The sequence below is a fragment of the Mobula birostris genome, unplaced genomic scaffold, assembly GCF_030028105.1.
Source record: "Mobula birostris isolate sMobBir1 unplaced genomic scaffold, sMobBir1.hap1 scaffold_826, whole genome shotgun sequence".
Classification (NCBI taxonomy): domain Eukaryota; kingdom Metazoa; phylum Chordata; class Chondrichthyes; order Myliobatiformes; family Myliobatidae; genus Mobula; species Mobula birostris.
In genome coordinates this window covers 31,661-45,916 of record NW_027278543.1, presented here as the reverse complement: position 1 = coordinate 45,916, position 14,256 = coordinate 31,661, and the positions used below count along the sequence as shown (strand labels likewise).

Here is a 14,256-nt window from a genome sequence, read left to right as displayed (position 1 = left end):
AAATAAGAGGAAATTTGAATTCCTGGGCCATGTCATCAGAAATAGAATGCCTCACATTACAAGTCCATGTGCCTGGGAAACACGGTAGAGGAAGGCAAAGAAGAAAATATATGGACACTGTGAAAGGACTAACAGATCTAAGTGTGCGAGATATCACTGACGCTGCGAGGGATCATTCAAGGTGGAGAGCCATGTTCGCCCATGTGTATAACGCACAAGGCACATGAAGAAGAGAAGAAATACTTGAAGAAAAATTTGGTATCCTCTTTAATATTACTGGCTAGCTCACCTATGCAATCCATCTGCAATGTTCTGACGAGAACTATCCTTTGTTATTCAAATAACAAGCCATGGGTGACAAAGGACATTAAGGACATCCTGAACGCTAAAAAGAGGGTGTTTAGAGGTGGAAATAGGGAGGAGCTGAGGGCAATACAGAGGGACCTGAAAGCCAGGATCAGGGAGGCTAAAGACATGTACAGGAGGAAGCTTGAGTGGAAACTCCAGCAGAACAACATGAGAGAGGTCTGGAGGGGGATGAGGACCATCACTGGGTTCCGGCAAACTAACAACAGAGGAGCTGAAGGCAGTGGGGACAGGGCCAATGAACTTAACCTGTTCTTTAACATTTGACATTGTGACCCCTGCCCATCCCCCACAAGAGCCATCTGTTCTCGGCTCCCAACCAACACATATTCCACTCTCCCCTCCTACCCCTCCTCACAGTCCCCCACCCTGCTGTCATGACCATACCCCACCCCCACAAAAAACCACCACAGTGGGCTTCACGATTGAACAGGTGAGAGGACAGCTGAAACGTCTCAACCCAAGCAAGGCTGCAGGACCGGATGGTGTCAGTACCAGGGTGCTCAAAGCCTGTGCCCGTCAGCTATGTGGAATACTTTGCCATGTATTCAGCCTGAGCTTGAGGCTCTGGAGGGTTCCTGTACTGTGGAAGACGTCCTGCCTCATCCCTGTGCCGAAGACGCCGCGCCCCAGCGGCCTCAATGACTACAGACCGGTGGCATTGACCTCCCACATCATGAAGACCCTGGAGAGTCTTGTTCTGGAGCTGCTCTGGCCTATGGTCAGGCCACACTTAAATCCCCTCCAGTTCGCCTACCAGCCCCGACTAGGAGTTGAGGATGCCATCGTCTACCTGCTGAACCGTGTCTGCGCCCACCTGGACAAGCCAGCGAGCACTGTGAGGGTCATGTTTTTTTGACTTCTCCAATGTGTTCAACACCATCCGCCCTGCTCTGCTGGGGGAGAAGCTAACAGTGATGCAGGTGGATGCTTCCCTGGTATCATGGATTCTTGACTACCTGACTGGCAGACCACAGTATGTGTGATTGCAACACTGTGTGTCCGACAGAGTGATCAGCAGCACTGGGGCTCCACAGAGGACTGTCTTGTCTCCCTTTCTCTTCACCATTTACACTTCAGACTTCAACTACTGCACAGAATCTTGTCATCTTCAGAAGTTTTCGGATGACTCTGCCATATTTGGATGCATCAGCAGGGGAGATGAGGCTGAGTACAGGGCTACAGTAGGAAACTTTGTCACATGGTGTGAACAGAATTATCTGCAGCTTAATGTGAAAAAGACTAAGGAGCTGGTGGTAGACCTGAGGAGAGCTAAGGTACCGGTGACCCCTGTTTCCATCCAGGGGGTCAGTGTGGATATGGTGGAGGATTACAAATACCTGGGAATATGAATTGACAATAAACTGGACTGGTTAAAGAACACTGAGGCTGTCTACAAGAAGGGTCAGAGCCGTCTCTATTTCCTGAGGAGACTGAGGTCCTTTAACATCTGCCAGACGATGCTGAGGATGTTCTACGTATCAGTGGTGGCCAGTGCTATCATGTTTGCTGTTGTGTGCTGGGGCAGCAGGCTGAGGGTAGCAGACACCAACAGAATCAACAAACTCTTCCGTAAGGCGAGTGATATTGTGGGGATGGAACTGGACTCTCTCACGGTGGTACTTTTGTCAGTTAAATAAAGGTTCATGCGAATTAACATATCACAGATTTTCGTTTTTTATTGCATTTTGGAAAATATCCCAACTTTTCTGGAAATGGGGTTTGTATATATCCTGTGCCTTCCGAATTGCTTCCAGAAATTCCAGCCATTGCTGCTTTGTTTTCATCCCTGCCCGTGTTCTTTTTAAATCAATTTTGACCAATTTTTCTCTCATGCATCTCTAATTCACTTTATTCCACATCTGACTTTAGCTTCTCCTTCTTGAAGGTCAGGGTGAATTTGATAATATTAAGATCACTTGCCCCTAAGGGTTCTTTGAACTTAAGTGACCTCATTAATACCAGTTCATTACAACAACCAATCCAGAATAGCTGAGCCCCAAGTGGGCTCAAACTCGAGCTGCTCTAAAAAAGCATCTTGTAGGCATTCCAGGAATTCCTCCTCTTGAGATCAACACCGTCCTAATTTTCCTAATCACCTGCATGACAATCCCCCATGACTATTGTAACATTGCCCTTTTGGCACACATTTTCTACCTCCCTGTGTAATCAGTGGACCGCACACTTACTACTGTTTGGAGGTCTCCATACAATTCCCATCAGGGATTTTTTTTTACATTTATTGCTCCTTAATTCTACCCACAGATTCTACACCTTCCAACCCTATGCCACCTCTTTCTAATGATTTTATTTAATATTTTACAAACAGAGCCACACACAACCCCAATACTGGCTTGTTCTTACAAGAAATGTATCTGGGAAACGAGAGGACCTGCAGATACTAGAAATCTAGAGAACTACACACAAAGTGCTGGAGGTGCTCAGCATGTCAGGCAGCATCTAGGGATGGGAATTAACATTTCAGGCCAAGACCCTTCCTCGGGACTCTTGATACCCACGTATCTGGAATATCAACAAGCAAAGAAAATAGAAAGTAGTGCGAAATAGGGAAAAACTTTGACAAAATTTAGTTCAAGGCTTAAAAAAACTCTTGCCAAACAGAGCTCAATAGTTAACAAATACAACGAAGGCAATAAACACTTTCATCAATACCAACATTAGCTTTTTTAAAGTGAAAATATCTTTGTCCCATTTCAATCCATTTCAAAGGTAAATAACTTTAGAAAAGACTATTTACACTCAAACCCATTTAGATTAACACTACCTTGGAAAGAACACACATGAAAAAAAAATCACACAACAGTCAGATAAAACTTCTAAGTATATATTTAAATCTTGCTTTAAATGCCCTCCATCACTTCATAAAGGCACCATAAATTCAAGCCTGGTCCGGTTTTAGAGTCAAAATCTTACAAATTATATGATAATCAATACATTATTTCAGACAGGACAATCCATAATAACCATTCAGATATAATATTACAGGATAAACAAGTGGGAACAACTCCCTCAATAGATAAAACCATTCCCAACACACACGTTCCTCGACCAATGGAGCACCTCACCACAGGCATTGTTTGCGTCACTAGTCAGATAACCAAATTATTTTCTCTGTCAATCAGCTTCCAAATGTTGCTACTCTGTCATTCATTGCCACGCCCCGCTGCTGATTCCCTTCTCCTCATCATACGTTCTTACCCTGAACATCGTCCAGAGCCTCAAACTCTGCCCTGTGCAGACCTGCCGCTGGTTTCTGACCCTGCTCTGTTGAACATCCAACTAATGGTTTCCCATTCTGATTTCAGACTTTAGAGGACAGTGGTTTTTTCTAACAACCCTTTAGAAGCACAGAAAATGACATGTAATGTGGAAATGAGCCCTGAATAAGGAGGTTAACTCCCAATGTCATTCTTCCTCAGCCCAGAGATTTGAGAGGCGAAGGATATCTCAGATAGAACTGCAGTCAGCTCGACTTGTTCAGCCTGCAGAAAATTCAAGGGAAACCTCTTCACCCACAGAGTGGTGACTGTTTGGAACCCATCCCACAGGGAGAGCGAGAGATGAACAACAGCAGAGGACTTAAAAGGACTGTCATGGAACAGAATCACTGGCAGGGTCCAGCCAGCCTGAGCTGACTCTCTACTGAACACTAGGTGAGTTATAAATTCACTAAGTCCCTGACACAGAGTTTAAAATAGAACTGATTTATTTGTCTCAGATGCAGTCCCTTTAAAGGTGAATATGCAGCAGAAGAAACTCCTCCCATGCCCAGTGACCAGGGTGCAGGACTGGGTGTGGTGAGCAGCAGCAATAATTACAGAGTTCAGCACCGACAGTCAGTCTCGAAATTGCATTCAGCAATGGTGATGGACAAATATCCAGCATGCAGCTTATTGAAACTTTCTCCCCAGTGTGAACCCAGCAGTATGTCACAAGTGTAACATGCTGTAAGGTTTCACTGCTAATGTAACGGCCTCGGTGCAGTGTTTCACTGCTGAGGTAATGGTTTCTCTGTAGCAGCAATGTTTAGGTTACAACTAGAGATAACAGGGTTTTGGAGTGCGGAGCAATCCAATGAGTGAAATGTTCTTTCTTGTGAGTCTGGAAGAGAGATTTTTGTGGTCTTTTGCCAGCGAGAGATGAGAAGATGCGAATGGAGAGAGTGGGCCCTTTTTGTTCTTCGCTAACCATATAGTCAAAGTAAGAATTATAAAGCTTAATTGTTTAATCACATATTGTTGTCTGTTTGTTATTTCAGGGTACTGATGGTAACAGGGGACAGATCACGCAGCATCCTCCCAAACGAGATTTCTTAAGTTTGGCTCGGCTGGGGGGGCTATCACCCCCTATATTAAGCTGCTAGCTGAAGCGAGAGTTACACAAGGTTAGGTGACTGAGTGAATCCTTTCCCACATTCACAGCAGGGGAACGGCCTCTACCCAGTGTGAACTTGCTGGTGTCTCTGCAGTTGAGATGACCAAGTAAATCTCTTCCCACAGTCTGAGCAGGTGAACGGCCTCTCCCCAGTGTGAACTGACTGGTGTGCTTGTAGGTGGGATGACTGAGTGAATCCTTTCCCACACTCTGAGCAGGTGAATGGCTTCTCTCCAGTGTGAACTCGCTGATGTTCCTTCAGTTGAGATGATGAAGTGAATCCCTTCCCACATTCCAAGCAGGTGAACGGCCGCTCCCCAGTGTGAACTCGCTGGTGCGCCATTAGGGTGGATGACTGAATGAATCCCTTCCCACAGTCTGAGCAGGTGAATGGCCTCTCCCCAGTGTGAACTCTCTGATGTGCCTTCAGTTTAGATGACCGAGTGAATCTCTTCCCACACACTAAGCAGGTGAATGGCCTCTCCCCTGTGTGAACTGACCGGTGTGCTTGTAGGTTGGATGACTGACTGAATCCTTTCCCACACTCTGAGCAGATGAACGGTCTCTCCCCAGTGTGAATTCGCTGATGCACCTTCAGTTGATATGATGAAGTGAATCCTTTCCCACAGTCCGAGCAGGTGAACAGCCGCTCCCCAGTGTGAACTCGCTGGTGAGATATTAGGGTGGATGACTGAGAGAATCCTTTCCCACAGTCTGAGCAGGTAAATGGCCTCTCTCCAGTGTGAACTCTCTGATGTGCCTTCAGTTGACATGACCGAGCAAATGCCTTCCCACAGACTGAGCATGTGAATGGTCTCTCTCCAGTGTGAACTCTTTGATGTATCTTCAGTTGAGATGACCGAGTGAATCCCTTCCCACAGTCTGAGCAGGCGAACGGCCTCTCTCCACTGTGAACTGACTGGTGTATCTTCAGATTAGATGAGCAAGTGAATCCCATCCCACAGTCTGAGCAGGTGAATGGCCTCTCTCCAGTGTGAACTCTCTGATGTACCTTTAGTTTAGATAACCGAGTGAATCCTTTCCCACAGTCTGAACAGGTGAATGGTAGCTCTCCGGTGTGAACTAACTGGTGTCTCAGTAGCTGAGATGACAAAGTGAATCCCTCCCCACAGTCTGAGCAGGTGAACGGCCTCTCCCCAGTGTGAACTCGTTGATGTACCTTCAGTTGGGATGAGCAAGTGAATCTCTTCTCACAGTCTGAGCAGGTGAACGGCCGCTCCCCAGTGTGAACTCGCTGATGTACCTTCAGTTTAGATGAGCAAGTGAATCCCTTCCCACAGTCTGAGCAGGTGAATGGCCTCTCCCCAGTGTGAACTCGCTGATGTACCTTCAGTTTAGATGAGCAAGTGAATCCCTTCCCACAGTCCGAGCAGGTGAACCGTCCCTCCCCGGTGTGAACTCGCTTGTGAGCCATTAGGTCAGATGACCGAGTGAATCCTTCCCCACAAATTCAGCAGATGACCAGCCTCTGCCCAGTGAGAACTGACTGGTGCGTCCACAGGTGGGAAGACTGACTGAATCCCTTCTCACACACAGAACAGGTGAATGGCCTTGCCCAGTGTGAACTTGCTGATGTACCTTCAGTTGAAATGACTGAGTGAATCCATTCCCACTGTCTGAGCAGATGAGTGGGAACTCACCCGTGTAAGATGACGGGCGTGCCAGTCGGTCAGATGAGCGAGTGAATCCCTCCCCACAGTCTGAGCAGGAAGGATGATGGAGTGAATCCTTTGCTCCACTTCTTAAATATCTGGACAGAGACAGCAAAACTAGCGTGTTGTGTTCAACGTTCCCGTAGACAAATTCCTTGTCAGTTTTAACCTGTAAAAAGATTTACAAAATCCATCAATGGGTGTAGGACGACATTTCAGATGACATCACTTGAGTTGTCAAGGTGTGATCTGATATCACGCTGTTACAGTGAAGTTCAACCCAAGTTGGAAGGAGAGATCATCTAACTGGGCACAGTGCTGGTATCTGTAATGACCATCAAATTCTCTGATGCTCTTCCTATCTCTGTAAGAATGGGGCATTTCTGTCATCTCCAATCTGTGACCTGGCCCCACAGTTACTGAAACCCTCTCGCACAAATTCCGGCAGTGCATTCCACACTACCACCACTCTCTGTGTAAAACACTTACCCCTGACATCCCCTCGGTATCTATCTCCAAGTACCTTAAAACTATGGCCCCTCGTGTTAGCCATTTCAGCCCTGGGAATAAAACTCTGTCTATCCACACAAACAATGCCCCTCATCATCTTATACATCTGAATAAGGCTCTGAACATAAACAAGGAAATTATGCATTGCTTTGAGGATTTGTTAGAAGTATACACAATTATGAGGGTATAGATAGGGTAAATGCAAGCAGCTTTTTCCAGTGAGGTCGGTGGGATGACAACCAGAAGTTGTGGGGAAGTGGTGAAGGTGAAAATTTAATGGGAATATTTGGAAAAGCTCTTCGCTGAAATGGTCGTGAGTGTGTGGAATGAAATGCCAGCTCAAGTGGTGAATATGAGGTCAGCTTCACCATTTCAAAGAAGTTCAGATGGGGGTCTGGATGGTAGGGGTATGGAGGGCAATGGTCCCGGTGCAGGTAGCTGCATTAGACAACTTAAATGTTTTTTTGGCATTGACTAAATGGGCCAAATAGCCTGTTTCCAAACTGAACTTCTCCATGTTTCTATGACAGAGAAGCTGGCCAAACTTGTTTGGAAGGGTAGAGGTAGGAGTGACAATGGAGCAGCAATGTCTGGAATTTCTGGGAGCAATTCGGGAGCTGAGTGATCGATACATCCAAAAGAAGCATTGGAAAGGCAGGAGGACACAACCGTGGCTGAAATGAGATGCCGAACCAACAGAAAAGCCAAAGGGATGGCAAAATATAGAGCAAAAACTATTGGGAAGCTTTTAGAAACCTACAGCAGATGACTAAAGAAAAGTCAGATGGGCTCAGGGCATGGAATTATGATATTGATTAATGAGTTTTGGTAGCACCCAACAGTCTGAGGCATTTCGAGGAACAAAATATCCCGGGCCTCAATATCTCTTGAAAACCAAAGTTCCCTGCACCAGTTACCTTTCAACTTTTATTTTGGCAGGCACATACAAACTCTACACCCTCAAAATTTCACTTCTGAAGGCCTCCCACTTACCAAGTACTCCTTTGCCAGAAAACAGCCTGTCCCAAACCACACTTGTCAGATCCTTTCTGATACCATCAAGATTGACCTTTCTGCAATTTAGAACCTCAACCCATGGTCCAGACCTTTTTTTTTATCTTTACTTTGAATTTCATGGCATTATGATCACTAACTTCTGTCACCAGCCCTGGATCATTTCCTAACAGCTCATTGCACACTTCTACATCAGGAATTCTACATACTGACTAAGGGCACATTTGACAAACTCTACCCCGTCTAGTCCTTTGACAGTATGGGAGTCCCAGTCAATATATGTAAAGTTAAAATCACTTACTGACTCCACCTTCGTTTCTTGGCATGGTCTGCGATCTCTCTACAAATTTGTTCCTCTAAATCCCTCAGACTGTTGCATGCAACCAAGTCCCAATAATGGCTACAATATCAGAATTCCCTGTCCTGTGCTCCTCTGGATTTCGTACAATGCTTCATGCATTGTGATATACACAGCTCTGCACATTCATTGCACCATGCTCGAACATTTGATTGCTTACTCTATGTGACGTCTGAACAACATCTGACTGGTGTCAAGAAAACAAACTCTCCCTGATTGTCACAAAAACAAAGGAGCTGATTGTGGACAACAGGAGGAATGGAGACAGGCTAACCCCGATTGACATCAGTGGATCTGGGGTTGAGAGGGTGAACAGCTTTAAATTCCTTGGCATAAACATCATCAAGGATCTCACATGGTCTGTACATACTGGCTGTGTTGTGAAAAGAGCACAACAGCACCTCTTTCACCTCAGATGGATGAAGAAGTTTGTGGTGGAGCCCCAAATCCCAAGAACATTCTACAGGGACACAATTGAGAGCATCCTGACTGGCTGCATCACTGCCTGGTATGGGAACTGTACTTCCCTTATTCGCAGAAACCTGCAGAGAGTGGTGCGGACAGCCCAGCGCATCTGTAGATGTGAACATCCCAATATTCAGGACGTTTACAGAGACAGGTGCGTAAAAAGGGCCCAAAGGATATTGGGGACCTGAATCACACAACTACAAACTGTTCCTGCTGTTTAACATTCAGGAAAAGGTACCACAGCAAAAGGACCAACAGGCTCCAGAATATCATCTTCCACCAGGCCATCAGACTAATTAATTGATTTCTCTGTTATATTGACTGTCCTATGTACAAACTATTTATTATAAATTACACATTGCACATTGAGACAGAGACATAACATAAAGATTTCTACTCCTCATGTATATGAAGGATGTATGTAATAAATTCAATTTAATTCACCCTCTCCAATATCTGTTCTGTCATTCTGGCTCCCTTTCCCCCTACAACTTTTGTTAACCACATCACCCCTCCCCCCACACTAGCACTAGCAAGCCTTACCACTAGGATATTAGCCACTCTTGTTCTGTTTCCCTAACTAACAAATCCCCTATCACCCTTTTGACTTTCCTCTGCCAGGTAATCCCCCCAACAGTTTCTAAAGTGGTCCACCTCTTGTTGTGGGGGATGACCACAAGAGTACTCTGCGATGGCTATTAAAACTCATTCCACTTCCTGATGCTCACCCAGTTTCCTGTGTCCTGCACCTTGGGTGAAAATCACCTCTCTTCATGTCATAGCTATCGCCCAGCCCCTCAAACTCCCGGATGATCCAGAATTCATTCATTTCCAGCTCCAACTCCTTAGAGTGAAGGGTTACAAGCTGTAGCTGGATGCACATCTTGTAGGTGAAGGCATCAGGGACACTGGAGGTCTCCCCACCTTCCCACCAATGTCACCTGTAATTTGTAACAACCAGTGTGCACATAAATCTTGTACTGTGCATTTTTCACCCAGTGACAACGTGCACAGTGAATTTTATCCAGAGAGGTATTCATTTTAACAGCTGGCAAATCACTGTCAATAGGAACTTTGATCTCCTCCGGGTTTGATCGAGTTCATCTGCACTCTCACACAACCTATGTAGCAGGCCTGTAATGGGTAATGAAGGATTTTCTCACCAGAGCTTTTGCACATTGTCCATATGTGCTTTGCTTGCTAAAATACGCTTCAAAAAGTCAGATTTCCACATATCACTACACTTCTTCCCAGTTGCAAATTGTCCAGCAACTTTTGCATCACCGCAATACACACAGGTAACACCAGTTTCTGTATTGTACATAAATATTTCCCCTGAACCCTCCCCCAAATGTGGTGAACTCATTGATGGTAATGCCAATGAATATAAAGGGAGGCGCAGTAGTCTGTCTCATTGGAGTCTGGCACATTTGTGATGTGAAAGCTATTTGTTGCCCAGGACAAAGGTGTTTGATATCATTATCTTCACAGAGTGAATGGGTCAAAACATGTCCTCACGGGTAGAAAGGTCCAGAACAAGATGAGGTGAAACAAGCAACACACACAAAATGCTGGAGGAACTCAGCAGGCCAGGCAGCATCTATGGAAAAGTGTACTAATGCAGAATTCCGGCAATTTATGGGTGTTGCTTGCATTTCCAGCATCTGCAGATTTTCTCTTGTTTGTGATTGGAGGTAGAACAAAGGTGATTTTCTCAACTGGTGATGTAAAAGATTTTGTTCCCTTTCTCCAAATTCCTAATCATTGCACTTAGACAGCTGGAGCTCAGCTCTGTCTGAGAGATCCATCGGCTCCCATTCCCTCATCAGCCGGAAGCTCCCTGGGGTCAGGGTAGGGATCGTGGGGCTGAGAGAGGGAAGAGAACAGGACTGTCCCGGGATTGCGGGGTCATAGTGTCCGGATTCACAGCAATTGCCCCTCAGTCGGTGGTGAAAACGGTCGCACGCAGAAACACTTACCAGCAGCGATATCCGAGGCCTTTTGTGTACTGCGCATGCGTGATATTCGGGACCATCTGCAACCCTGACGCCTGCGCATTCGATCGGTGCTTCAGCGACAGCGAAAGCTGTTACGCTGAGCTTTCAAGTTAATCACGGTGCCATTGAAAGTTTCTGCAAGCACCGGTCCAAGTACAAACCCCAGTTTTTTTTGTGTAGAAAACTCAGCACCTCTTTTAACGCAGAAAGCACTCCCTTAAAACAATACAATTAATATCAGCAAACTTTCCGCGTGTTTAATGCCAAAGTAGAACTTTCTTACAAATGCAGATATAAAACATAAGAGATTCTGCTGTTGCTGGAAATGCAGACATATACACATAAAATGCTGGAGGAACTCTGCAGTTCAGGCAGCAACTAAGCAGAGGAGTACACAGCCAATGCATGCTGAAGGGGCTCGGCCTGAACGCTGCCCATTTATTCTTCTCCGCATTGACTGCCTGATCTGTTGATTTCCACCAGTATTTTGCAGAAATTAAACACTTTTTTTCGATCAACCAGTTTCCAAATGTTTCTGATCTTTCATTTTAGCCGCATCCTGCTGATCTGATTCCTCTTCCTCCTCCTCCTTGTAAACTCTAGTTCCCATCTCTTCCTGGAGCCCCAAAGTCCTGACTCAGGCTGGTAACAGAGTTTCTGACTCTGCTCCATCGAAGATTCACTCGTTAGTCTGCTGTCAGACTTTAGCAGTGCATTGCAACAACCCAGCTGTCTGAGGCACAGTCCTTTGAAATTAGTGAAAATGACACCAAAAGTTGAAAAGAGCAGGGAAGGAGGAGTTTAACCGCCTTAGTCCGGAGCCCCGAAGAACGTGAAAACCACAGTGAGCCCATCGTCTTATTCCGTCTGGAGAAAATCATGCAGGAAATTCATGCAGGTGTATAAGATAATGAGAGGCATTGGTTGTGTGGATAGCCAGAGGCTTTTCCCAGGACTGATTTTCCTCCCTGATGTGAAGTTGCTGATGTTGCAGCAGCTGGGATGATTGAGTAAAACTCTTTGCTCACTCCGGACAGAAATGTGTCCTCTATTTATTGTGAACTCACCGGAGCAACACAAGGTGGGTTAACTGAATGAGTCTTTTCGCACACACGGAGCAGGTGAACGGCCGCTTCCCAGTGCGAAGCTGTTGGTGTATCTGCGACGGCCGACTGAATCCCTTCCAAACTGAGAGACAGTGAATGACATCACACTGCTAGCAACGTCATGGCAATGTATCCAATCAGATCACGGACATGGACACGTGATCGGGCTCTCCTTGTAGCGAGTGGGGCGCTGTCTTCTCCAGCATCTCCGCCTCCACATTCAAGGATCGGCGGCATTCAAGCGCTGGTGAACTGACAGATACAGCGGAACTTACGGGCTGTTGTGTTTGTGATTCACATACACAAATCCTTTGACTTTACTACACTGTTAAAAGTTTACAAAGCCCGTCAGTGGGTGAAGGACAACATTTCAACAGAAAATTTCAGTCTCCATGGTTATTTCTGATAAAAACAATTTCACAGCTCAAAACAATTCGGAGGAACAAGAAAGACACACAAAAAAACGCTGGTGGAACGCAGCAGGCCAGGCAGCATCTATAGGAAGAGTTACAGTCGACGTTTCGGGCCGAGACCTTCGTCAGGAGAAACTGAAGAAGAGATAGTAAGAGATTTGAAAGTAGGAGGGAGAGAGGGAAGATCCAAAATGACAGGAGAAGACAGGAGGGGAGGGGTGGATCAAAGAGCTGGAAAGTTGATTGGCAAAAGGGATACGAGGCTGGAGGAGGGAGAGGACCTTGGGAGGAGAAGCCTGGGGAGAGAGAAGGCGGGAGGGAATCCCGGAGGGTGGACAGCAGGCAAGGAGTTATAGTGAGAGGGAGAAAAACGAGAGAGAGAAAAAAAGGGGAAAATAACAAATATATTTTAAAAACATAAATAACGGATAGGGTGTGAAGGGGAAGAGGAGCATGAACGGAAGTTAGAGTGGTCAATATACATGCCATAGGGTTGGAGGCTACCCAGACGGAATATGAGGTATTGTTCCTGCAACTTGAGTGTGGCTTCATCTTGACAGTACAGGAGGCCGTGGACAGATATATCAGAATGGGAATGGGACGTGAAATTACAATGTGTGGCCACTGGAATAACACGACCCTTCTTGGGCCTGCAAGATGTCCCAGTCGGTGTTGTAGGGACCGGTGCTTGGAGCCCAGTTGTTCCCAAACTGTCAACAATTTGGCTGATGGACCAAATAAATATTCCTCAGTCTACTATTGACAAAAAAATGTATATTTATATCCTGAAAATGAAACCAACTGTATATTAGACCCGAGGGTTTCGGGAGTTTGGAAAAATTAAATAAGGGTGTCTGTGGGTTTTTGTTTCCCGGGGTTTGTTTCCACGCCCTGATATCGATGGAGTGAAGCGGGAGTTCAGAGCCGACACAGCGGGGTCCGATACAGGTCAGACGGGGTAAGTTACAGGCGACACTCCGCTTCGGGACCATCAGCACTGGAACATTTAGAGTAACGCTGCAGTAATTCGGGTCAGAGAGAATATTAAATAAAACCAACACGGGATCTTTTTGATCCGATCCCCTGACAGAGTGTGAAGGAGCCGCGGCGAAGAGTACTTGCAGAATTTAAAATAAGCGAGCCGAGCCGGGTCCGTGTGGGCGGAAGCCGAGGAGGAGATCGATGCCTGTGAACGGGGGAAGTAAATCTGCAACGAGCTTTGGAAACTGTCCATGGAAAGTCGGAGACAGCGGGGCTGAGCGGTACCGGACAATGTGAACAGATGTGACCGGATCGCGGGAATCATTGTCGCTGAGAAAGTTGCCGAGGCTTTCCCGGCTTTGCATATCAGTCAGAAACCCGATGGACAGAGAATTACACTAATTTTCCAAAGCGTTCCCGGCCTCCTTCCCGAAACCTGCTCTCCGTGCAGCGCCCCGGACCGGAACGTTTCTCCCGGCATCGGCACCTTTGAGGCGCCGGCGATCGCCGCCTTCCGCGTTTTTAAACCTTCGGGAATGAGCTGTTCTCCATTTCCAGCATGTCCCTGCCCCGAGACCCACGGAGCGGACAGACAGCAACTCACTCGCTCTCTCTGTTGTTTCCCAGTGAATTTAGTGGCGACGGTGATCCTGTCCCGGGGAAAGTGCGGCCTCTCCACCCGCACCACTCGCTACCTGGTGGCCACGGCAGCGGCGGATTACTGACCATCGTTTTTGCGGTGATATTGTGGCGGGTCGGTTATTATTACTTCCCCGGACTTTCCTGGACATCACCCCCGTGTGCAGTGTGATCTCTGTCCTGGGAGAGGCAGTCACAGACTGTTCGGTCTGGTTTACCGTCCCTTTTACATTTGATCGGTTTGTCGCCATTTGTTGCCAGAAGTGGAAAATAAAATATTGCACCGGGAAAACTGCGGCTGTGGTTCTGACAACAACCGGCGTTCTGCTCTGTTTT

At 46.5% G+C, this 14,256-nt stretch overlaps 1 pseudogene; it reads right to left on the bottom strand.

Moving 5' to 3' along the window:
- Positions 1–3,241: 3,241 nt before the first annotated feature.
- On the bottom strand, positions 3,242–13,762 carry LOC140193764 (uncharacterized; annotated as a pseudogene).
- Between the last annotated feature and the right edge of the window lie 494 nt (positions 13,763–14,256).